General features: G+C 50.5%; 1 long non-coding RNA gene and 2 pseudogenes across 1 annotated transcript; all 3 read left to right on the plus strand.

Moving 5' to 3' along the window:
• Positions 1-2,833: 2,833 nt before the first annotated feature.
• On the plus strand, positions 2,834-7,936 carry LOC136165159 (uncharacterized). Its single transcript, XR_010662467.1, has 5 exons — positions 2,834-3,089; positions 3,861-4,124; positions 4,369-4,650; positions 5,509-5,648; positions 7,603-7,936. It is a non-coding gene; the product is annotated as an uncharacterized lncRNA (long non-coding RNA).
• Positions 7,937-15,882: 7,946 nt separating this feature from the next.
• LOC136164156 (tyrosine-protein kinase RYK-like) lies at positions 15,883-17,948 on the plus strand (annotated as a pseudogene).
• A 1,298-nt stretch (positions 17,949-19,246) lies between these two features.
• LOC136164157 (UL16-binding protein 3-like) lies at positions 19,247-22,285 on the plus strand (annotated as a pseudogene).
• Positions 22,286-22,925: the final 640 nt, after the last annotated feature.

Genomic DNA, 22,925 nt, shown 5'->3' on the forward strand with positions numbered 1-22,925 from the left:
ACACTCCATAATGTGTGTGTTCTCTGGACAAGCTCCCAGCGAGGACCCAGGGCAGGTGATCTAAACACTCTGTCACATCTTACATCATTCTAGTCTCAAAATAACTTTACCATAAAAAACTAACTTTTTTGTTTTTGTTATAAGTAACTGGACTAGAACATTTCATTTAAGTCATAAACAAGGAGTACAACTTCATTTAAGTCAAAAACAAGTGGATTTGAAATGAGATCAAACCAATATACAACAGACATTCAGTGTGGGAGGCAGTGTGAAGTGAGGGTTGATGGGGAAGACTGTGTCCCTCGGACCCTGGAGGTTCAAGGTGAACGTGGAACCACTGTGGGGGAGGAGCAGAGACGGACTGTCCCTGGAGACGTGGGGTGGTGCCCTGCGCCCTCTAACTTGTCCCAGACTTGATCACAGACCACCTAGAAGGGCGGTGGGAGTAACGGAAGAGTCGGAAGAATAAACGACCTGCTGCCATGTATTTTATTTAGCTCATCTATTTATTTCAGTTCAGTTCAGTCGCTCAGTCGTGTCCGACTCTTTGTGACCCCATGACCTGCAGCACGCCAGGCCTCCCTGTCTATCACCAACTCCCGGAGTCCACCCAAACCATGTCCATTGAGTTGGTGATGCTATCCAACTATCTCATCCTCTGTCTTCCCCTTCTCCTCCTGCCCTTAATCTTTCCCAACATCAGGGTCTTTTCAAATGAGTCAGCTCCTCGCATCAGGTGGCCAAAGGATTGGAGTTTCAGCTTCAACATCAGTCCTACCAATGAACACCCAGGACTGATCTCCTCTAGGGTGGACTGGTTGGATCTCCTTGGAGTCCAAGGGACTCTCAAGAGTCTTCTCCAACACCACAGTTCAAAAGCATCAATTCTTCAGCAATCAACTTTCTTTATATTCCAACTCTCACATCTATACATGACTACTGGAAAAACCATAGCCTTGACTAGACTGACCTCTGTTGACAAAGTAATGTCTCTGCTTTTTAATAATGCTGTCTAGGTTGGTCATAACTTTCCTTCCAAGGAGTAAGTGTCTTAATTTCAGGGCTGCGGTCACCATCTGCAGTGATTTTGGAGCCCAGAAAAATAAAGTCAGCCACTATTTCCACTCTTTCACCATCTATTTGCCATGAAATGATGGGACCAGATGCCATGATCTTAGTTTTCTGAATGTTGAGCCAACGTTTTCACTCTCCTCTTTCACTGTCATCAAGAGGCTCTTTAGTTCTTCACTTTCTGCCATAAGGGTGGTGTCATCTACATATCTGAGGTTGTTGATATTTCTCCCGGCAATCTCGATTCCAGCTTGTGCTTCCTTCCAGTCCAGCGATTCTCATGATATACTCTGCATATAAGTTAAATAAGTAGGGTGACGATATACAGCCTTCATGTACTCCTTTTCCTATTTGGAACCTGTCTGTTGTTCATGTTCAGTTCTAACTGAGCTGCGCTTATAAGGAATGCCATCCATTAAGGACTGACTTGGGGCAGCTGGTCAGGTGGCCAGGGAAGGATCGCTTTAGGAAACTCAGGATAGGATGGTAGAGAAGAGAGGGGCGGAGCCTGAGCGCCGGGAAACTCGCCCTGGCAGGACCTAGAAGTCGCCGGTGGCTCCTTGGCTCGCCCACGTTCCAGGTCCCTGGTACCCGAAGTCACCGCGGCGGCGCCCAGACTGACACCCGGAAAAAGCCTCGTCATCACCCCCCAGCCGGGGCACTTCTTTACAGAGCCTCACTCACCGCCCGGGTGGGCCTGCCGGGGCGCCGTTCCCCCAGCGCAGCACCTCGGCCCGGGGCCCCTCTTCCGCGCCCGCCCGGGGATCCCCGCACTAGCGAAGCCGCTCCGAACGCCGCCGGCCGAGCTTCCCCCGAGCCGGGTCCGCGCAGCCCAGGAGGGCCCCGAATCTCGGGCCGAGATTCGAAAGAGCGAGTGAAACTGAGAACCCCGAGGAGAGATTCGGAACTTCTCTGTGGTTGCGAACTCGACAGTCTCAATCTGCGCGAGAGCGACCCTGGCTGGACCGGGCAGGCGAGGACCGCGCCCCGCCGATCGCAGGAGCCGGGTGCGGAGGAGGAGTGGGCGGTGAGTACGAACCCAGGGCGCCCCCCCGAAATGTTCTGTCTTCTCCCGCCACCCCGAAGCCACCAGCCCGGAGATCGCTGGGTTGAGCCACCGGCGCGGCTGACATCCTGCGTGAGACGCGTAGCGCAGGGGAGGGTCTGGGAAAGGCGGGAGGGGACCGCTGCTGCTTGAAAATCCGTCAATGTTTGGTGGTGAGCTTGCTCTTCCGGGGCCCTAGGAAGCCTTTGCAACTTGCGGGTGAGCAAACGGTAATTAATTCCCGGCTATGCTGGAGCTCGGCTCCAACAGAACTATCGGACTCTGTTGTATACCGTCCTCTGATATGGCAGACCTGGTGGGGTCGGCCGCTGCTGGTTTGATTAACAGAAGGGAGTGACAAGCCGCTCCAGTATTCTTGCCTGGAGAATCCCATGGACAGAGGAGAGGCGGGCTACACAGTCCAGGGGGTCGCAGAGTCGGACACGACTGAGTGACTAACATGGAGTGAATCGTAATCATCACAGAGAAAGTTTGAGAGGTTAGGATGGAAAGTGGATGTAGGAGAAAAGAAGGGATAACTGAGCAGGAGATGGCAGCGGCGGTGGGGCGGGGGTGAGGGAGGAAGTGGTTCATGGAATGAGCAGAAGAGCCAACAAAACGTGGGCTTTTCTTGCTCAGACCAGAAAACAGCTTTTTTGGAGGGAGGATAGTTGTTCAAAGTGAATGTGGCTTTGTAATGTCATGACTATTTTTTTTTTTTAATGAGTAATTACATTTGAAACTTAAGAAATGCTTCCTGGGCATAAGTGTTATTTTTCTTGTTTTTCAGCACGCCTTCCTCAGTCTAGGGCTGAAGACTTTGGGCGGTGCCAGAAGGCAGAGGTATAGACACACCCCAGGCTACCTTTTCCCATCATGCTCCTAAAACTGCAGGGAGGAAAGTCACTGGCTCACACCACAGGTCATCTTTTGCTGATACTGCTGCTGACCGAAGCTGGGAAGACTCTGGGCAGTGAGTGTCCTGGATCTGGGGCTCTGGTGGGGGAGTTGGGGAAGAGAGAAAATGGGGAGGGAAGGGGCTCCACCCTGGTGGGTGCCTGTCCACTTGCTCTTAGTATGGTGAGGGTGTGGTTTAGCTGGACTGACCGCCCAGGAGGTGACACCCTGCCTTCTGGGACCCCGCCCAAGGCAGCGTGCCTGGGCCTAAGCTCCTGGAGCAGCTTTCCCTCTCCTGGCAAGTCCCACCTCCTACTCCAGTAAAACTTTCCTGATGCCTAGGGACCCATCGAGAATGTGGCATGTGTTCTATGGCATCTTTTTTCCCATTCTGTTGAAAGTCTTGTCTGTTCAGATAGATTTTAAGTCTCTAGAAAGCAGACACTGTCTTCTGTTGTTGCTACCTCAGAAGCTGGCGTCTGCCTGCTTAGTCACTTAGGCGTGTCTGATTCTTTGACACCCTACGCTGACTGTAGTCTGCCAGGCTCCTCTGTCCTTCTCCAGGCAAGAATACTGGAGTGGGTTTCCGTTTCCATCTCCAGGGGCTCAAACCCAGGTCTCCTGCATTGCAGGCAGATTCTTTACTGCGTGAGCCATCATATGGATGGAAAAGATCCACGGTGGCATCAAAGTATTTTTAACTAAAGCTCAGACAGTTAAAGGTGAGGCAGGACTGAGGATGCAGCAGGAGGGGGCGGGGGGGCGGGGTCTGGGATAGAGACCCATCCCTCTGCAACCAGGCCCTGGAGGGGAATCTCCCAGACACACCTGTGGTTTTCTCTCTCAGATGCCCACTCTCTGTGCCTCAACCTCACTGTCAAATCTCAGTCCAAACCTGGCCAGCCCTGGTGTCATGTCCAGGGCTCCGTGGACACAAAGCCTTTCCTCCAGTATGACAGTGACAGCAACAAGGTCATACCTTTGGGTCTCCTGGGGGAGGAGGTAAACGACACCAAAGCGTGGACTGAATTGAGCCAAACGCTGGGAGAAGCAGCAAGAGAGCTCAGGATGGTCCTGCCTGTCATCAAACTGGACAAAAAGGAGACAAGAGGTAATATAGGAGGGGTGGGGAGCTGGAGACAGCAAGAGAGGGGTGGGGCGGAGTGCAGGCAGGGAGGTCCTTCCTGTGAAAAGACTGAACACGATCCAGCCTTAGAGACCCGCTGGACCTGATGGGTAAGAGGGGGAGGTCATGGTCAGAAGATCACGGGCCCCTAGATGTGCAGACACACTTTACTGACTGGGGAGGATGGACTGTGGACAGTCCAGAAAGATTCACTGTGTGGGGGGCGCAGGTCCTCCCTCCCTGCAGGTCAGGCTGTGTTGTCAGCGTGAAGCCGAGCAATGCTCTGGTGCATCCTTGCTCTTCACCCTTAATGGACGGACAGCCCTCCTCCTTGACACCATGAGCATAACCTGGATAGTCATCGATCCTGGAGCCACACGCCTCAAGGAGGAGTGGGAGAGCAACCAGGAGCTGGCAGAGTACTTCAGGAAGATCTCAACGGGAGACTGCAGTTATTGGCTTAGGGAATTCCTGGAACACTGGGAAAACATGCTGCTCCCAGAGCCCACAGGTAACTGAGTGGGGGGTGGGGGAGGTGGGGGAGGTGGTAGCTCTCTTCAAAGGTCTAGTGCCTTCATGTGTGGATATGAACACATATATTTGTGCAACTGAAAATATGATGGATGGAGAGAACAACTGATCTTTTGGTGGACTTCCTGTCTGGAGAGTCAGTGATGGGCATAGCACAGAACTTGCCAGCACCCTCCTTCCCCAGCCCACCTCCCTCAGCACAGGAGCCCCCTTCCTCATTAACCAATGACCCAGACCCCTGACACTGCTCAACGCTCCCCAAATCTATATATGCATTATGTTTCCAGGCCTTCTCTCCCCCTGTTGTACTGATCCTTTAACCAGCTCCAATGTCACTTAATGAAGCCTTTATTCCATCCCAGACAGAATTAAGTATCCCCAATTGTGTCCTCCTCAAAAAGGACTCCTCACAGTAAACATGTCCAGCTGAAAGATAATCGGATGGACATTTGTGTCTCAGTGACTCAGACGGTAAAGAATCTGCCTGTAAGGCAGGAGACCCGGGTTCCATCGCTGGGTTGGGAACATCCCCTGGAGTAGGAAAAGGCAACCCACTCCAGTATTCTTACCTGGAGAATCCCATGGACAGAGGAGCCTGGTGGGCTCCAGTCCATGAGCTCACAAAGAGTCGGACATGACTGAGCGACTAACACAACTCAGGAGAAATATTAGCTCCATGAAGACTGAGCACAAGCCCATTCATCCTTCCACACCCAGACCTGAAGAGTGGCTTCACCTGAGTTAGTAACTATATGGGGAACGTGTGCTGTCTAAGGACAGCAGGTGCTGAGCAAGGTGTATTCTTAGATTTGACAAGGCTTTTCCTTTTTCATTTTAGAACCACAAATAATGGCCCCAGATATCAGCCAGTCTGCATCCATCCAGTTGGTCGCTTGCATTATTCTATTGATCTTCACCCAGTTAGTTGTAATTGCTTCATCATCATGAATCTTATGAAGAAATCAGGGCCCACAGCAGGTGAGAAGCCGGCTGGCCTCTGGCTCCTAGGCAGGTTTGTTCTGGTCAGGATTTGGGAGAGGTGAGCCTCGGGTCTCACCAAGGCCCTGTCCACTGGACCCATCTTTACCTAGATGATGTTCTGTCTTGGTCTTGGGTCCCCACACTTCCCTGTAGGGTTGGGAACTACTCTGTTGTTGGTGTAGAAGAGGCTGGTGTGGGCAGCAGGACAGTGCAGTGGGAGTGGGGATGAAGACAAGTGTCTTCTCCTTTGGGGGCACTGGGTACAAGATGTAGACGTGGTGGGGTGGGGTGTTGTCCTGAGATCTTACTCAGGCTTTCCCAGCCCTTTAATGAAAAAAACCTTTTGTTCTCTGATGATAGCATTATGTAGCTCAACATTTCCCCCAATGTTCTAACAGCTATTCCATCATCCGGATGTTTCTCCCTGGACTATGAGAAGGTACAATGTTAAACCAAATCTGGGTGGCAAAAACTGACCCTTAATGACAGTCTGGCTGTTGATCTAATATACGACCTTCTACGCAGAGTGGGATTTAACAAGATGCTAAAGAAGCTCATGCTTAAGAATTCCTTCACTGTCCATGACTGTTGATGGCCCCTTAAGATGTATTGCTTGGTCATTTTGAGGATTTGCGAAAGTCAAATATTTGCTCACAATCAGTTAAGACTTCCAGTTCTATCTTTCCATCAGACGTCTCTTCCTATGGGGTGAAATTGGGGTGGGGGTCGGGGGTTGGCATTTTTTAAATTCTGTTAAGAAGATAATGCATTAGGGATACGCTTATGTGATTTAATGAGATATAATTTATGTCTTCACACTCACTTTCATGTATAGTTAAGTAACCACATGCTTTTATGGGCTGAATGTGTTCTTAATTCATGTGATAAAATCCTCACCTCCAGGAAGACTTGTTGAAACCACTCAGTCGGTGGTGTGTGGTTACACTCTGTGTTGTGATACAATAGGAAGTATACATTTTGTCGAAGTCCTGATTCCTGGAGCAGAGTTTCTAAAACCCACATTTTGGTGTCATATTTGGTGTTCTGAGTATAGAACAATAGCTTTTCTTTAGAGACCTAGCAGACTAATACATATGCAGAAACCACAGTCAAGTGCTAACTGCCTAGATGTGTGAGTTGCGGCTCCCAGGCTCCAGGGCACAGCCTCAGTACTCGTGGCCCATGAGCTTAGTTGTTTTGCAGCATGTGGGATCTTCTCGGACAGGGACTGAACTCGTGTCTCCTGCGTTGGCAGGCAGATTCATTACCAAGGAGCCACCAAGGAAGCCCCTTACTGAATTAATAAAAAGACATTCTAAGCTTGATTCTAAATCTTATCTCAGTAATTTATGGATTAAGATTAGATGTTTCATGACTTGCAACCAGGAAATTATGCATACTGGAAAAGATATTAGTTAAAGGACTATCTACAACACACATGGACCCTTATCAGGTACTCTAAACTAGCTCATGCACAACAAAACTGAAAAGAATTAACTCTTGGATTAATATTTCCCACTTAGAAAGGGCAACTGCACTGAACTGGCTAACAGAGAACACTGCTGACCTCAGAAACACCTAAAGACAACACTCAAACCAAGAGGATGTTTGAGCTCATACATTCATACCAGGATGAGAAAAAGACAAGATCAGAAAAAATTTTAACCTTTCAGTTTTCATTAATGTCTGGACAAACGAAGTTTTCTCCTGTCAGAAATATATTCAGTGATGCAGAGAATTCAATTATACATTGTACCTTCTTTGCCCAATGAGAATCACATGAATGTTTATGGAAGGTTCTTTATTTTAGGGGCTCAAATATGTTGAAGTCCTTACCATTAGGTGAAGGGGACCTCACCTGGAAATAGGGTGTGTGCAGATGTAATCCAACCAAGGTGAGGTCAGGGTGGGTTAGGGTGGGCTCTAATCCAGTGATTGGTGTCTTTACCAGGAGAGAGAAATGTGGACACGCAAAGAGACGGATACAGGAAAATAAGACACCCGAGAAGAGTGTCATAGAAGGACAGAAATAGACAGGAGCTCCGCAATGCCAAGGGTTTCCGGGAACCACAGAGCTGTGCACGGTACCTCGGTCGTGTCCGCCTCTTTGCGGCCCCATGGACTGCAGCCCACCAGGCTCCTCTGTCCATGGATTCTCCAGGCAAGAATACTGGGGTGGGTCTCCATTTCCTTCTCCATGCAACCACCAGTAGTCAGGAAGAGACAAGATGGAGCCTCCCTTAGAGCCTTCAGAGAGGGCCCTACTGACACCTTGAGTTCTGACTTCTAACCCTCACAACCTTGAAAGAATAAATTTTGTTTGTTTCACAACATAGAGTTTGTGGTAATTTTTTATGATGACTTCACTGTACCAAGCAAGCTTGCCAGGGCTTAGGCTGCATTCCCAGTGCAAAGGGAAGTGGTGAGCAAAAAGGAAGGCAGGAGAGCAGTTTTACAAAAGAGCCAAGAAACAGACCCAGGGACGTCTAAAACGTGACACCTAGTAGACGGGGTAAGAAATGCCGGTGAAGGAACACTGATCAATACATGACAACGGAGAGCTGGCTGATCCTGTAACTAAAGGAGGATTTCTATTTAGCACAACACACAAACGTTCATTTTAGTTTGATTAATGCGTGAAGGTGACTGTCCGTGGGGGCTCGAGTCTGTATGCCAGTAGGAGCATGTTTGGTGAATAGTTTTAGATATGGGGCTGGAGCATTAAAAAGGAGAAGGCACTATTCCAGGTAGGACCCAGACAGAGACCTAAAATTCCTGGCTCAGCCCTGGGGCGGAGTCCTGGCAGCCAGCCCCTTCCCAGAACCACCCGAGCTTGTGTGGCTTTGGGGCAGCTGGAAGGCCCAGTATCTTGGGGAGAACTGGTCAGTGTGACTGTGTGTGTGTGTGTGAGAGAGAGAGACAGAGAGACAGAGAGAGAGGGTGTGCGTGAGAGGAGGAGGGCTGAAGAGAGGAGTGACTGTGTTAGCTGCTCAGTCATGTCTGACGCTTTTCGACCCTGTGCACTGTAGCCCTCCCGGCTCCTCCGTCCATGGGATCCTCCAGGCAGGAATGCTGGAGTGGGCTGCCATTTCCCTCTTAGGTTGTGTGGGGCAGTGACACTAATTTGTGATAAGAAGGTGAATGTGAAGAGAGTGAAGAATGCTGGGAAGAGTGTGTTGGATGTGTGGGGAGCAACCACAACTAGTGTGTGAGAATGTTGGGAACCTTGGTGTGTGTGTGTGTGTGTGTGTGTGTGTGTGTGTGACTGTGGACAGGTGATCCTGAGACAGAAGGGGAGTGGACAGTATGCGTATGCAGAGGGCCTGGGAGGGGGTCCCCTGGGGCCCCAGAGAGGAGGAAGAGAGTGAAGGGAAATGGCCATGAGGGGGAAGTTTCTGGATGGCAGTGGAAGTAGATGGGAGCCTTCTGTGTGGAATTTGTGTGAAGCAGTGTGTACAGACAGTGTGACAAAGCCAGGGTCCCTGAGGGAGGGGAACGCGGTGTGACTTTGCAGAGAGTGGAGAGCCAGTGGGGCAGGAAAGCGGGCACTTGTATGTGAAAGGAAGTGTGTGTGGGTGGGGGGTGGGGTGTGCACAGAGGGAAGCGGGTGTGAGGAGACCTGCACGGACAGTTTCAGGACGGGTGACGTGCGCAAGGGTGGAAGGATACGAGTCAGAAGCGTGAAGCCTATGTGGGGAGCACGTGCGTGTGAGGGGGCTGTGTGGGAGGCTGGAGAGTCAGGGGGGCTGTGGGTGACGAAGGGCGCTGTGGACGCCGAGGGGGCTTGTGTGTGTAACTGGGGGCTGAAGTGTGGGAGGACAGGTGTGCATGGAGAGTGTGGGGTGAGCAGTGCATCAGGACTGGTGATGAAGAGGCCTCAGAGGTGGCCGGCTCCCCAGCTTCTTCCTTCTCTGGACCTGGACCCTCTGGCCTGCACAGCATCACCCCGAGGTCCCAAGGGAACCAAACATTGGCAGGGACAGGGAAGCAGCTGTTACCCCCCATCATTTACTTTCTTTTTTTAGCTTGGAAACACGACACAAAGATATCTGCCTTGTGACAGGTGTCAACCGGGGTCACCTGCCTTCACCAGCTGATGCCTCCCCCAGGCCCAGGGGCTGAACTGCGTTCCCTCCCTCAGCGTCTCGTCAGCCTGGGGCTTCCCTGATAGCTCAGTTGGTAAAGAATCTGCCTTCAATGCAGGAGACCCCACTTCGATTGCTGGGTCAAGAAGATCCCCTGGAGAAGGGAAAGGCTACCCACTCCAGTATTCTTGGGCTTCCCTTATGCTCAGCTTGTAAAGAATCCGCCTACAATGTGGGAGACCTAGGTTCGATTCCTCGGTTGGGACGATCCCCTGGAGAAGGGAAAGGCTACCCACTCCATGCTTCTGGCCTGGAGAATTCCATGGACAGAGAATTCCATGGACAGTCAGACACGACTGAGAAACTTTCACTTTGGAGCCTCTGAGCAATAGGATTCCCTTCAATCCCCTCCTGCCTACTCAGATCAGGGGTTGGGACTCCTGTGGGGGGAGCAACAGGTGGTGGAGGGGCCCCACCCCAGGGCCCCACCCCTCTCCACTGCGCCCCTCCCACCTCTCCAGGCCCAGACCCCTCACTGTCCCCCAACTCCTTCCCCCCACCTCGCCCTTCTCCCCACCTTCCCTCATCTCTTACCGCTCATCGCAGGTGTTCCCAGGTCTGTCCAGCAGCTCAGCTGGGAAGCCAGGATCCTTCATGGCAAGACCCCCAGGCCCACCCTTAGACCCTCTCGGCCCGTGTGTCTTGGGCTCTGTCCAGCGGGAGCAGAAGCAGCTTCGACAGAAAAGTGGGGACTTGGGAGCCTGAGCTGTGACCTTGGAGACTACTCCCCAGCAGCTTTTAAATACAACCTCCCCTCCCTCCCCCTCCCCCTTTCCCCCTCCAACCCCAGCACCCTCCACCCCACCCCCCCACACCACCCCTTGGCCCCCCTCCAGGAAACCCTAGAGCCAATGCCCACCTTGCCAAGTCCTCCCTGCTGTCCTGAAGAGGTCACCCTAATACTTACCACTACTTTCCATGGGACGGTTTGTTTTCTCAGCTAGGTTGATAACTGCAGGATTCAGACAGGGTCACATATTTTTTTTCACATGTCCTGCCCTTTGCGCTCTCCTTTCCATGTAGCTGACTCCTCTCCCCAGTGTGTTAGGGCTACTGTACTGGCATCAGCATGTGCCCTGGGGAAGGCCTCAGCCACAGTGTCTACAGAACACCAGGGGTTAAATGCAGACACCAGTGGGGATGGGGGAAGGCGGGAAAGACACTAAGTCTGGGGTCCCCTCTGCCTGTCCTGCCTTTCAGGGGACTTGAACCCCATGTTGTAGACACCAGGCTTTTGAGAGCTCCCTTCCTCCCTGTCTGAATCCCATAGGACTGCTATAACAAGTAATATACCTTGGGTGACTTAAAAATAACAGGAAAGTTTTCCCCATGGTTCTGGAATCTGGCAAGTCCAAGATCAAGGCACTGGAAGATGTCTGGTTCACAAAGGGCTGTCTTCTCATGGTGCACTCACCATGTGAAAGGGTGGAGGGAACACAGAGTCATTTTCTATAATGGTTCTCACCCATTATTTTGACTGTGTAGATCACAACAAACTCTGCTAAATTCTTAAAGAGATGGGAATACCAAACCACCTTTCCTGCCTCTTGAGAAATCTGTATGCGGGTCAAGAAGCAGCAGTTAGAACCAGACATGGAACAACAGACTGGTTCCAAATTGGGAAAGGAGTACGTCAAGGCTGTATATTGTCACCCTGCTTACTTAACTTATATGCAGAGTACATCACGCTACATGCTGGGCTGGATGAAGCACAAGCTGGAATCAAGACTGCCAAGAGAAATATCAATAACCTCAGATACGCAGATAACACCACCCTTAGAGCAGAAAGCAAAGAGGAACAAAAGAGCCTCTTGATGAAAGTGAAAGAGGAGAGTAAAAAAGCTGGCTTAAAACTCAACATTCAGAAAATAAAGATCATGCGATCTGGTCCCATTGCTTCATGGCAAATAGATGGGGAAACAATGAAAACAGTGACAGACTTTATATCCTTGGCCTCCAAACTCACTGCAGATGATGACTGTAGCCTTGAAATTAAAAGATGCTTACTGCTTGGAAGAAAAGCTATGAGCAACATAGACAGCATATTAAACAGCAAAGACAATATTTGGTGACAAATGTTCCTCTAGTCAAAGCTATGGTTTTTCCAGTAGGCATGTATAGGTGTGAGAGTTGGACCATAAAGAAAGCTGAGTGCTGAAGAATTGATGCTTTTGAACTGTGGTGTTGGAGAAGACTCTTGAGAGTCCCTTGGACTGCAAGGAGATCCAACCAGTCTATCCTAAAAGATATTAGTCCTGATTATTCATTGGAAGAAATGATGCTGAGTCTGAAGTTTCAATACTTTTGCCACTTGATGTGAAGAACTGACTCATTGGAAAAGACTCTGATGCTGGGAAAAATTGAAGGCAGGAGGAGAAGGGGACTACAGAGGATGAAATTGTTAAAAAGCATCACCAACTCAATGGATGTGAGTTTGACCAAGCTCCAAGAGTTGGTGATGGAAAGGGAAGCCTGGCTTGCTTCAGTCCACGAGGTCACAAAGAGTCAGTCATGACTAAGAGACTGAAATGAATGGAAGACATCAATCACTTCCCACACACCCATCTTCTGATACCATCACATTCAGGGCCAAGGTTGCAACAGACGAATTTTGCAGGGCACGTGAAGAGTGAGTCAGCACTCCCCATGCCAGCTAGCACCTGAGTTCTCTCACAGACACTTAACTCGGCTACAACTTCATTGTCACTCCAGCCCTGATGTGAGGTGGAGTCTCCACGGGGGCATTGGAGAAATAGACTTTCCTTCAGTATGACAGTAACAGGCCCAAACCCTTGCTTCTCTTGGAGGAGAATTAATGCCTTGAAGGCCTGCTCAGAATGACCCAGACCCTGGGGGAGACATGGAGCAAGGACTCAGAACCTGAGGCCGTTCAGCTGGAGAATTGTGGGCCCAGGGTCAGAGGTGGGAACCCGGGCCTGGACACCATCAGGGGAAGGAGAATGTGGTGTGCTTAGGAGCTGAGTCATGTTCAACTCTTTGCGACCCCATGGACTGTGGCCCACCAGGCTCCTCTGTCCATGGGATTCTCCAGGCAGGAATACTGGAGTGGGTTGCCATGGACTCCTCCAGGGGATCTTCCCAACACAGGGACTGAACCCAGGTCTCCCGCATAGAAGGTCAATTCTTACGGTCTGGGCTATTGAGATGCCATGGAAACAACTTAAATGACAATCCATGAATGGATAAAGAAGATGTGGCAGGAGCTTTCCGGTGGGCCAGTGATAGGAATTGGCCTGCCAGTGTGGGGGACACAGGTTTGTGTGAGGCTGCCATGACAGGCAGCCTAGATTAGGAGTAGGCCTGGTTTTCCAGGGTAACATGATTATCAGGCCACCTGGAGCCAGCCAATCAATATGCACCCAGTAAGGAAAAGGGAACCTATCAGGGGAAAGCTGAAAAGCCCGCGAACGCCCAACTTTGAAAAAAGCCCGCGAAGGTTTGAGCCAATAAGATTACTTTGAAAACATGTAACCAATCTGCTTAAGCCAGCTACCAACTGCTTATGCACACCTTATAAATTGGGTAGCAGCTCGGGCTCAGCGCTTTTCTGACCCCGCACCACTGCGTTGGTTGCAGCAGTAAGCCCTGACTCGAGTCAGCAATAAACTTCCCTTTTTTTGCGAGTTGCATTGTCTTGGAAGCCTTCTCTCTTCCCGCTCGGGGATTCGGACAGCGGGCATAACAGTTTGACCCTGGTCAGGGAAGGTCCCACGTGCCCCGGAACGACTGGACCCTGAGCTGTGGAAGCCCAGGCGAACCAGAGCTGGGGCTTTCCAACAAGAGAAGCCTCTGCAGCGAGGCCTGTGCGCACCAACCCTGCTCTGTCCCCAAAGCCTGTCCTTGTTGCCCAGCAGGTTCCCTGGATCCTGGGGCTGAGACGCTTTAGCTTTCCTCCTCATTCTCTGACATTTGTTCTCCTTCCCCCTTCAAGGAACCTCACACTGGTCAGAATGGCCATATTGAAAAGTCTACGAGTTTGAGGATGCTCTAGGACTTGGTGATGGACAGGGAAGCCTGGAATGCTGCAGTCCATGGGGTCACAAAAATTCGGACATGACTGAGCAACTGAACTGAACTGAACTGAAATGAACAAACAATAAATGCTGGAGAGACTGTGGAGAAAAGGGAACCCTCCCACACTGTTGGTAGGAATGTAAATTGATGCACACACAATGGAGAATGGTATGCAGATTCCTTTCAAAACTAAAAACAAGGATACCATGTGGTGGTGATTTAGTTGCTAAGTCGTGTCCGACTTTTTGCCACCCAAGGGACTGTTGCTTGCCAGTGTCCTCTGTCCATGGAGTTCTCCAGGCAAGAATACTGAAGTGGGTTGCCATTTCCTTCTCCAGGGGATCTTCCTGACCCAGGGATTGAACCCAGGTCTCCTGCATTGCAGGCAGGTTCAGAGCTACCATATGATACAGCAATCCCACTCCTGGGCATATATCCAGAGGTGATAGGTGATGGAGAGAGATAAACTGGGAGGTTAGGATTGACATATACTCACTACTATACTTAAAATAGATAACCAACAAGGACTTATTCTGTGGCATAGGAAAATCTGCTCAATATTCTGTAGAAGCATAAATGGGAAAAGAATTTGTAAAAAAAAAAAATAGTTACATGTATGTGTATAATTGAATCACTATGCTATACACCTGAAACTAACACACATTTTTCATCAACTATATACTGCAATATAAAATAAAAGTTTTAATTAATTAAAAATAATAAATATTGATATTGAGCATCCTCTCACATGCCTGTGGGCCATGTGTAAGCCTTCTTTGGAGAAATGTCTACTTAGATCTTCTGCCCATTCTTTGATTGGGCTCCCTGTCTTTATTATTGAATTATAAGAGCTTTTCATATATTTGGAATATAAGTCCTTGTTACCTGCAAGGGTGACATCATTTGCAAATCTTTTCTCCCATTCTGTAGTTTGCCTTTTTTGTTTTGTTTATGGTTTCCTAGCTGTGCAAAAGTATGTAAGCTTGATGAGGACCCATTTGTTTATTGGTTTTGCTCATCTTTTTGTTTTCTGAGTCTACCAGCGTAGAATCCATCTGGAATTGGCCTTCTTTCAGGAACTTTAATTTCCCTTGAATGGTTGCTGGGACCAAGAGAAAGTTTTTTGTTTTTGTTTTTTTTTTGAATGACAAATAATACTGGATCATTATAACCTAGGTAATTTTCAAAGTTTGTACAATTATACAAAAAAAAAAAGGAGGGGCAAACAACCTGTAGAATTATACAGAATCCTTCTTCAAAATGCATTGGCATTGACATTTTGAAGGAAAAATAAACAAATGGGACAGAAGCAAACTTGCAGAGTAATGAACTGGCCTAATTTCAACACTGCTGTGTCTGTGGGACTCAGGAAGCCGAGGAGAGGGAGAGAGATAAGAGAAGGGCAGGTCAGTGGAAGGGTCAGGGCACAGAGGACGTTTATCAAGTAAGTTTGCCACCGGAACTGGCACCGGAAACAGTAACTGGGCTGGCTGAAAAGCTCCTTCAGGTTTTCATAAGATGGTGTGGAGAACACTGAGAAACTCAGTGCAGTGACAAGGTCATGATCCTCCAAGGCAAACTCAGGATGGGGAAGGAGGAGGCCCTGAGCTCTCCCCTCCATGACCTTCTTGCCAGAAATTCTTCCCTGACCTCTGATCAATTTCTATTAATTAGGGAGACCAAAATGACACAATGATCTAACTAGGAAGAGTCTGGCTATCAGCCCAAGCACAGCTCAAGTACAGCTCCAAGGAGTGGGAAGAGGCGGCGGCAACAGCCCTTTAGGCGGCGAGTGGGGCAGCGTCCAGGCCTTAGCGGCTTCACCCGGTGACGGAAGGGGCCGCTGGATCCCGGGGCTTGGTCTCCGCACGGGGGAATGCCCGCCTGCCACAGAAGTGCAGCACGTGTCTCCGAGGAAAGGGTCCCCTCAGCTGACCTGGCATCCTCCTCTCGCGCAAAATTGAGATCCAGGTGGCAAAGGGAGAGATGGGTGGCACCGAGACCCGTCTTGGCTTCCTGGTTCAGCCGGACGCCAGGCAGTGAGTTCGGGGATGAACCTGCGGGGGGCGGGGGGTGCGGGGCGCGTGGAAGTTGGGTGAGTTATTTGGTGGCAGCGCGGGGGTTCACGAAACTTATTGCGGGGTGGCGCCGCCGCCCCCTCCTCTTTCCCTTCCCCTGGCCCCTTTGCGCCTCCGTGGCTCCCACGGGCTACTTGCCGGCTCTTCCGGGCAGAACAGCGGTGCCTTGGGTGAAGCAGTAATGCGGGGAGTTTGGGAGGTGACGCTAGGAGAAGAGGGGGCCGGGACGCTACAGGGAATGCTGTTGAGGCCCCACAGGGCCCAGCCTGCCCCTTGGGAAGTGGGAGATCTGGGGCCTGGCGGGCTGGGATCTGTCGGCCTCCCGGTGGGAAGAGACCCAGAACCGCCCTGAAAGGTAAAAGTCCGCTATCTGCAAACAGAGCCCCTTCTGGTCCCTGCTACTGTCGGCCCTTGAAGGACCGACCAGCGCTCTTTATCACCGATCAGTTAACACCTGCAGGGCGGCCGGGGCGAGGAGAGCTCTGCGGTCGTATGGGACTCAGGCGGGGGTGGGCGGCGGCGTGTGGCAGCGGGTGGCCGAGCTTCTCTTGGGGGGTGGAGGCGGGAGCTCCGAGCGGACGGATGTGCGGGCCGGTCTCCAGGGGACGCGCATCCGAAAGGCCGCCGCCGGTACCGCTCGGTCCGCTAGGCTGCCTGCAGCCCTGGCGCCCCCTGCCCCCGGAACTCCCACGCACCATATCAGTGTTTGGGCTCCAGCTGTCCTGTCCTGGAAAAGTAGATTCTGAAGTTATGATACTAAATGCACCTCAACTTGACAGTAACTTCAGAAAGCTTCACAGTCTTAGAGCTGCGATCCAAAAACTGAGGAAGTAAAACTTCAGTCTTGGACAAAACCACCAGCAGAGGAACCCATTTATGATCCTGTACATGCAGCTCCAGCCGTGTCTACACGTGTGTTTTATATCAGCCTAGGGATTTGCTGTCCACTTATATTTCTTGTAGTACTAGTATTAGCTGTTTTGCATCTTCATAGTATGAAAAGGATTGAACTGGAAGATAGCATCAGCGCCAGCAGTAGATCCGAAGGGCTGTCTCAGTCCCAGTCGTTCCCAGATGTCTCAGTATGCGAGAGGCAACACACCCAACAATACAACTTCCATCTTCAGTTATCCTATCTTGTGGGTAGAGGAGTAGGATTTGAGAAGTGTCACTCTTTTGGAGGACAAAGCTAAGGTGAATGATATCAAAGTATGTAACCAGGGAGAGGAACTCAAAAGATGTACTCTAAGAAGGTACCTTTTGGTGTGCTTTCCATGGGGTTTATGTAGATGAAAAAGATCCAGATAAAGAGCAACAAGCATTTGTAAAAGGAGTTAGAGATCAAGCTTCTGAAATTCAGGTGACAACGATGCTCCCTGAAAGTTGTAGCTATGAGATCTTCATCACAGAAATCTTCCTATTACCCATGTATGAACAGAAGAAGGGGAAAAGCCCATGGTGGACTGCGTTACATGAACTGGAGGTACCTTAAATTGTTTTTATGACAGTGCAAATATGTAGAGGCCAATAATCCGCAGGCAACTTCTCAACAAGCTAGTTCACATGGCTGCTCAGACTGCCTGTGATATAAGCTACCTGGTTAGAAGGAAGTACACCACAAAGATCTGGCAGCTAGGAGCTCTGTCATTGAACAACTTCAAGTTAAGAGCAAAGCCAGTCCCTCTCCAGAGTCTTGTTCCCCATGGACTCTCACTGTCTGGGGAACAACAAAAACACGGGATCGATGGATGGCTTTTGAAAGTCTGGTTAATAATGAGTTCTCCAGCCTGCCCTGGTGATCCAGTGGCTAAGACTCCACACTCCCAATGCAGGGGCCTGGGTTCGATCCCTGGTGGGGGAACTGGATCCTGCATACCACAACTAAGAAGTCAGCATGCTGCTACTAAAGAGCCTACATGTTTATAACTCTGACCAAACACCCTTCAGTGGACATCTACCTGTTTGATGTGACCGAGTACCTGAAAGAGGGTTACCAAATAGCCCCGCCTACCAACTGTCTTGATGAACCATTTATGTGATGGGTTGTGCTGGGCCTTTCATCCAGAGGAGAGGTGTAGCTCCAGCAAAGGGCCTGGGGTCTCACGAGGTCCGTGCAGCCCTGGGGGCCTGTGTCTGACTCTCCTGTCACAGTCCCCCAGAATCAGGAGGAAGGTGCCTCTCAAGGCCCACTTAGAGGCAGCCAGTCACATGCATCACCCAGCATCACAGAAGCAGATTTTTCTTTCAGAACACTGAGCTTTAGCAATGCTTTAGCATCTGGACTTTCTAAGACAGACTTACTGATGTGGAATACTTTCTCAATATCACTTTTATTAGCTTGAACTGAAAATGTTTGTGTAAATTTTTTACACATAGTTGCCTTTGAGGTATAGGTATATTCTTACAAAATAGTTTTTAAAATTGTTTAAACACACATATTTGAACTAACAATCTTATTACCAACTGCCTTTTATTTTCTTAACTTCTAAAGATAATGCACGTGATTCATGTTCAAAGTTTTGCTTTCTTTCACTAGTTTTGGGAATTATTTGTCTTCAACATGCAGTACTTTTTCTTAGGAAAATAAAAACCGTCCAGCTGTCTAATGTCTAAAACTGTCCAGCTGGGCTAATGCCCCCCCGCTCCTTTATTCCAGAGTAGCTACCTTGGTCCAAAGTGCCCTAGGGGAAGCCACAGGTGTGAGCAGGGGATAGTGGCCACATAACAACTCTAGTGTCATATATAGGCCAGCTGCTGGTGGGTCTTGTTTGTTCCCTGTGGCCCTGCTTATGCCAAAATACATAATCACTTCTATCCTGTGCTGGCTGGTCTAGCTGAACTAATGATTAGGGGTTAATGAGCCCACATCACGATGGGCAACTGTGACATTCCATGACCAGAGGCCTCATCTCTGCTAGGCCCCAGGACCACACCAGGAGCCACGTTTAAATGGTGTGACTTTCCCCACCGCAAGTGACATGGCCTCACTTCAGGATACTCGGGTTCTCTGTTGTGAGCCTTTAAGTAGAAAATGGATGTAGCACCTTTCTGACCACAGATACCTCTGATGTCACTGGTTATGCTGGATCATCTGCCTAGGAAGCAGCTCCAGCCATGCTCATTGTTCACCAATTGTGACTGCTTTTGTGCTGGGACAGCAGATTGCAGCTGAGACTTAGGGTCTGCAAAGCCTAAAATATTTCTTCTGAACCATTACAGGAAACCTATGGCCACAGCAGTAATTAACTGGAGCTAGGATAGGGACCACACCCCTGAAGCCCTCAAGAGGTTGTAGCCTGGCTACTTGTCTCTGTATTTCCTCCAAGATATTGTGTACATGTACCATTCGGGGTGGGAAGGTAGGGTCTGAAGTCTGAATCTGGAATTCACTAATACAGTAGCCTTCACCCCACGATAATTTACTAGCTACTCAGGTCTCCATGCATGTCACAAGTCCAGGGCATGTGAAATAACTGCTCTGTGGTCTGTGGACCCAGTGATAACCACTGTAAGCAGAACCTGGTCTGCTGTCCACTGATGGCTTAGTAGTCCGAGCATTGCTTCAACAATTGGGGGACGATGATGATACGGTTCCTGTGCCTGATATTAGAAACACACTAGGTGCAATGTGAATGTGAGAGTAGTTTCTGCTTCTGCAGGTTCACTTACCCCAGTGAATAATGACGTGGCTCTTTGGGAAAGAATGGAAGGACTTTTGCACTAGATGTGGTGATGAAAGGGCCCTCTTCTTTAGAACGTGGCTTATTTCTCTGGTGATACCTTCTGAGAAGTGGCTTAGATCTGGAAAATGGGCCTGAATCAGATGTTTTGTAGGGATGGCTGCTTTTAGCTTCCTGATCATCCAGCCTTGTGTACTGTCTCTCTTTATTTCTTTCAATGGTACAGTGTGAATCTAGGTTCCTGCCCATCTGTTTGCCTTTAGGATCGCTCTGTGCTATGAGCCAGCATCATATTCTCTGCAGTCAGGCCCTGGCTGGCATTGAGACTCTCTAATCACTTTGACCCCTGCACCTACTTTTCAGCTGACCTAGAGCACCCCCACCTGGAATCTGATTTTTTCCACAACTTCCATCCCTGTTCCTGATAGAAGCCCACAGGAACACCATGTCCTACCACCATCCCTGACCTTCTGCAAAAGTCATCCTGGAGCTATTGGAGATGCTTCTCATCCACGCTTTGCTCTCGGGCTCCACAGAGTCCATCAGGCTTTCCCATGGAGCTGGTGGACTGCACACCTTCCTGCCCTTTCATACTGTGTCCGCCCTGGCAGATTCACTTCTCTGAGCCTTGGATCCCCTCCTCTACCACCTGCCTCAGAAGTTCTGAACTTTCTCCTTCATGCCATGTGGGCCAGGCCTTTCTCCAGGCTTCCAAGACCCAGATCACCATGTCTCCTTGGCCTTGCTAATCCCAGTGACCCGTAAGTATAAACTCTCCCTTCTCCAGCTTTGGGTTCTGTGCTCATCCTCCCCACCCACACCCCCCACTGGCTGTGATCCGCTTCCTCAGGAACATCCCCCTTACCCTCTGCATCTCCCACAGACACTCAGAGAGAACCTGACATCCTCTGGGTTTGGGCCTTTCCTTCTGAACCAGCCTGGCCCATCCCTGGAAACGTATGTGTCAGTTAATGCCCGTGTGGAGCTTGTGAGCAGAGTGGAAATGGGGCATCTCCAGGGCTGTGGGGTTTCTTGCCTGCCTGAGGCTTTGTCGCCTTCCTCAGTCGTGCCTGGTGAGGGGTGGGGGGCAGGCGGGGGTCCTGCTCTGTCAGCCCAGCCCGCAGCCTTCCTCTGCTGTCACAGCCCTGGGGGAGGAGGCCTACGGGTCTTCTTCTCCCACCCTCACCCTCACTGCGGTTTGCCTTCACAGACGCTCACTCTCTGTCCTATAACTTCACCATCGATCCTCAGCCCAGACCTGGATAGCTGTGGTATGAGGTTCAAGGCCAGGTGGACGGAGAGGTTTCTCTCTCCTATGATTGTGGTCATGCTAAGATCATATTCACAAATCCATTGGGAGAAAAAGTGAAAACCGTAAAGGCCTGGGAAACACAGATCAAAACACTCAGAGACATCAGGGACCACCTGTGTGACTTTACACTGGAGAAACCCACGGTCACGGGTAAGTTAGAAAGTCCAAGTACAGGAGGAGCAGATTGGGGCTTAAAAATACAGTTGGATGTTGGTCCTTCCCTAGTCGTCGAGTGGAAAGAGCAGCTGTTGCATGAGAGACCAAGGCCAGATCAGCTGGGCCCAGGGGAGGTGGACCCAGGAGAGATGGACCCGTGGGGCAAAGAATCTGTCAAGCCCAGAGGCTGAGCTCTTTCTTTCCCACGGTGGGAGCAGACCCTCTCACCCTGCAGCCCAGGATGACATGTCGCTGTGAGGATGACAGACACATCAGTGGATCCTGGCAGTTTGGCTTGAATGGACAAATGAGTCTCCACTTTGATCCAGAGAATGGACACTGGAGAGTGGATCACCCTGGAGGCAGATGGATGAAAGAGAAGTGGGAGAATGACAGAGCTGTGACCAACTTCCTGAAGAAAGTCTCCATGGGAGACTGCTGGGCCTGGACAGGATTTCATGGTGCGCTGGGAGAAAATGTTGAAGACCTCAGGTAAGTGAGAAAGGAGGAGAAAGTGACAGTCCTCTCATAGTGACATGGACCCTGTGTGTGTGTGTGTGTGTGTGTTTGAGAAAGTGATCTATTGGAGGTGAGTTGTCCTGGGAGATCAATGACCCGGGGATGCTCTGTCATCCTCCTTTCTCTTCTACCTCCTGACGTCTCTCCTCACAGCACAGGCCTTTGGATGACTGAACATGGATTTTTGCTGATCCCAAACCTGTAGACATCTTTTTGATTTCCGGGATTTATTTCTCAATCTTTCCAGAATCTTCTTTTAAATGTCACCAATCCTCCTTCTGGAAATCTGTCAATACCACCTCTGCTCTCAGGTCCTGAGGACTCCATCCTCATGTCACCGTCTCTGATGTCACAGCAGGACTGAGTGGCTGTGTTGGAAACCTCACTCCCCCATCAGCTGTCAGAGCCCCGTGAGGACTGGGCTCCTCCATTCCTCCCATCTGGCCTGAGGACCTAACATTGGGGCCTCCATGTGATGGGTGTAAACTGTCTGCACAGTAGGGATACCTGAGTCGGGGGCGAGGAGGCATCTGCCGAGTTTGGGGTCTGGACGAGGGTGTAACTCTTACTCTCCTTGCAGCATCACCGACCACGGTCCCCCCTGCAGTACAGCCCAGGGCCACAGCCATCAAGTCCAAAGCCTGGATCCTCCCTCTGGTCCTCACCAGTTTCATCGTAACTGTCTTCCTTGGCTGAGTCCTTTCCAGGAGCAAGTACTCAGGGCAGAATCCAGAGGGAAGGCGGGGGCACAGGGCCTGGTGTGAGGAGGGGGAAGGTGAATCCCAGCCGACCCCCACCATTCACTGAACCTCCACGTCCTAGAATTGAGCAGGTGGATAAGACCCCATATCACCTGAGAGCAGAACTCAGACAAGCTCAGCCCTGAGATCTGAAAGGTCCCCACTTTGAGGTGACATTGTGAAAAGGGAGGGGCCCACACTAGGCTGAGGGCCTATTGATGCTGAAAGGGTTTAGCCTCGTCCCCTGACTGAGCACAGATCGCTGGCTGGCAGGGCCCAGGGTGTGTGGTGTGAGGACAGCAGGTGCTCAGGGCGAGGGCAGGACTCCCAGGGCTGAGAGCAGCATGGGGGCTCCACATGACGTGTCAGCGGGGAGGGGACCCACCCAGGGGCCAAGATGAGAGGGGCCGGGCTCTCATCCCAGGAGGAAGGGCTGGGAAGGCCTTTGCAGACCCAACTCCAAAGGCCTGTCCTCACAGGAAGTGGCTTGGGTCAAGCAGGCAAGGCAGGAGCCCCCAGCAGAGACTGTGGGGAGGGGCGAGGCCAGGCCTGAGCTCCTGGGGCAGCAGCAGTTCTGACTCAGCCTGTGGCCTGCCCGTCACCAGCCTC

This window comes from Muntiacus reevesi, chromosome 3 (assembly GCF_963930625.1).
Source record: "Muntiacus reevesi chromosome 3, mMunRee1.1, whole genome shotgun sequence".
Taxonomy (NCBI): domain Eukaryota; kingdom Metazoa; phylum Chordata; class Mammalia; order Artiodactyla; family Cervidae; genus Muntiacus; species Muntiacus reevesi.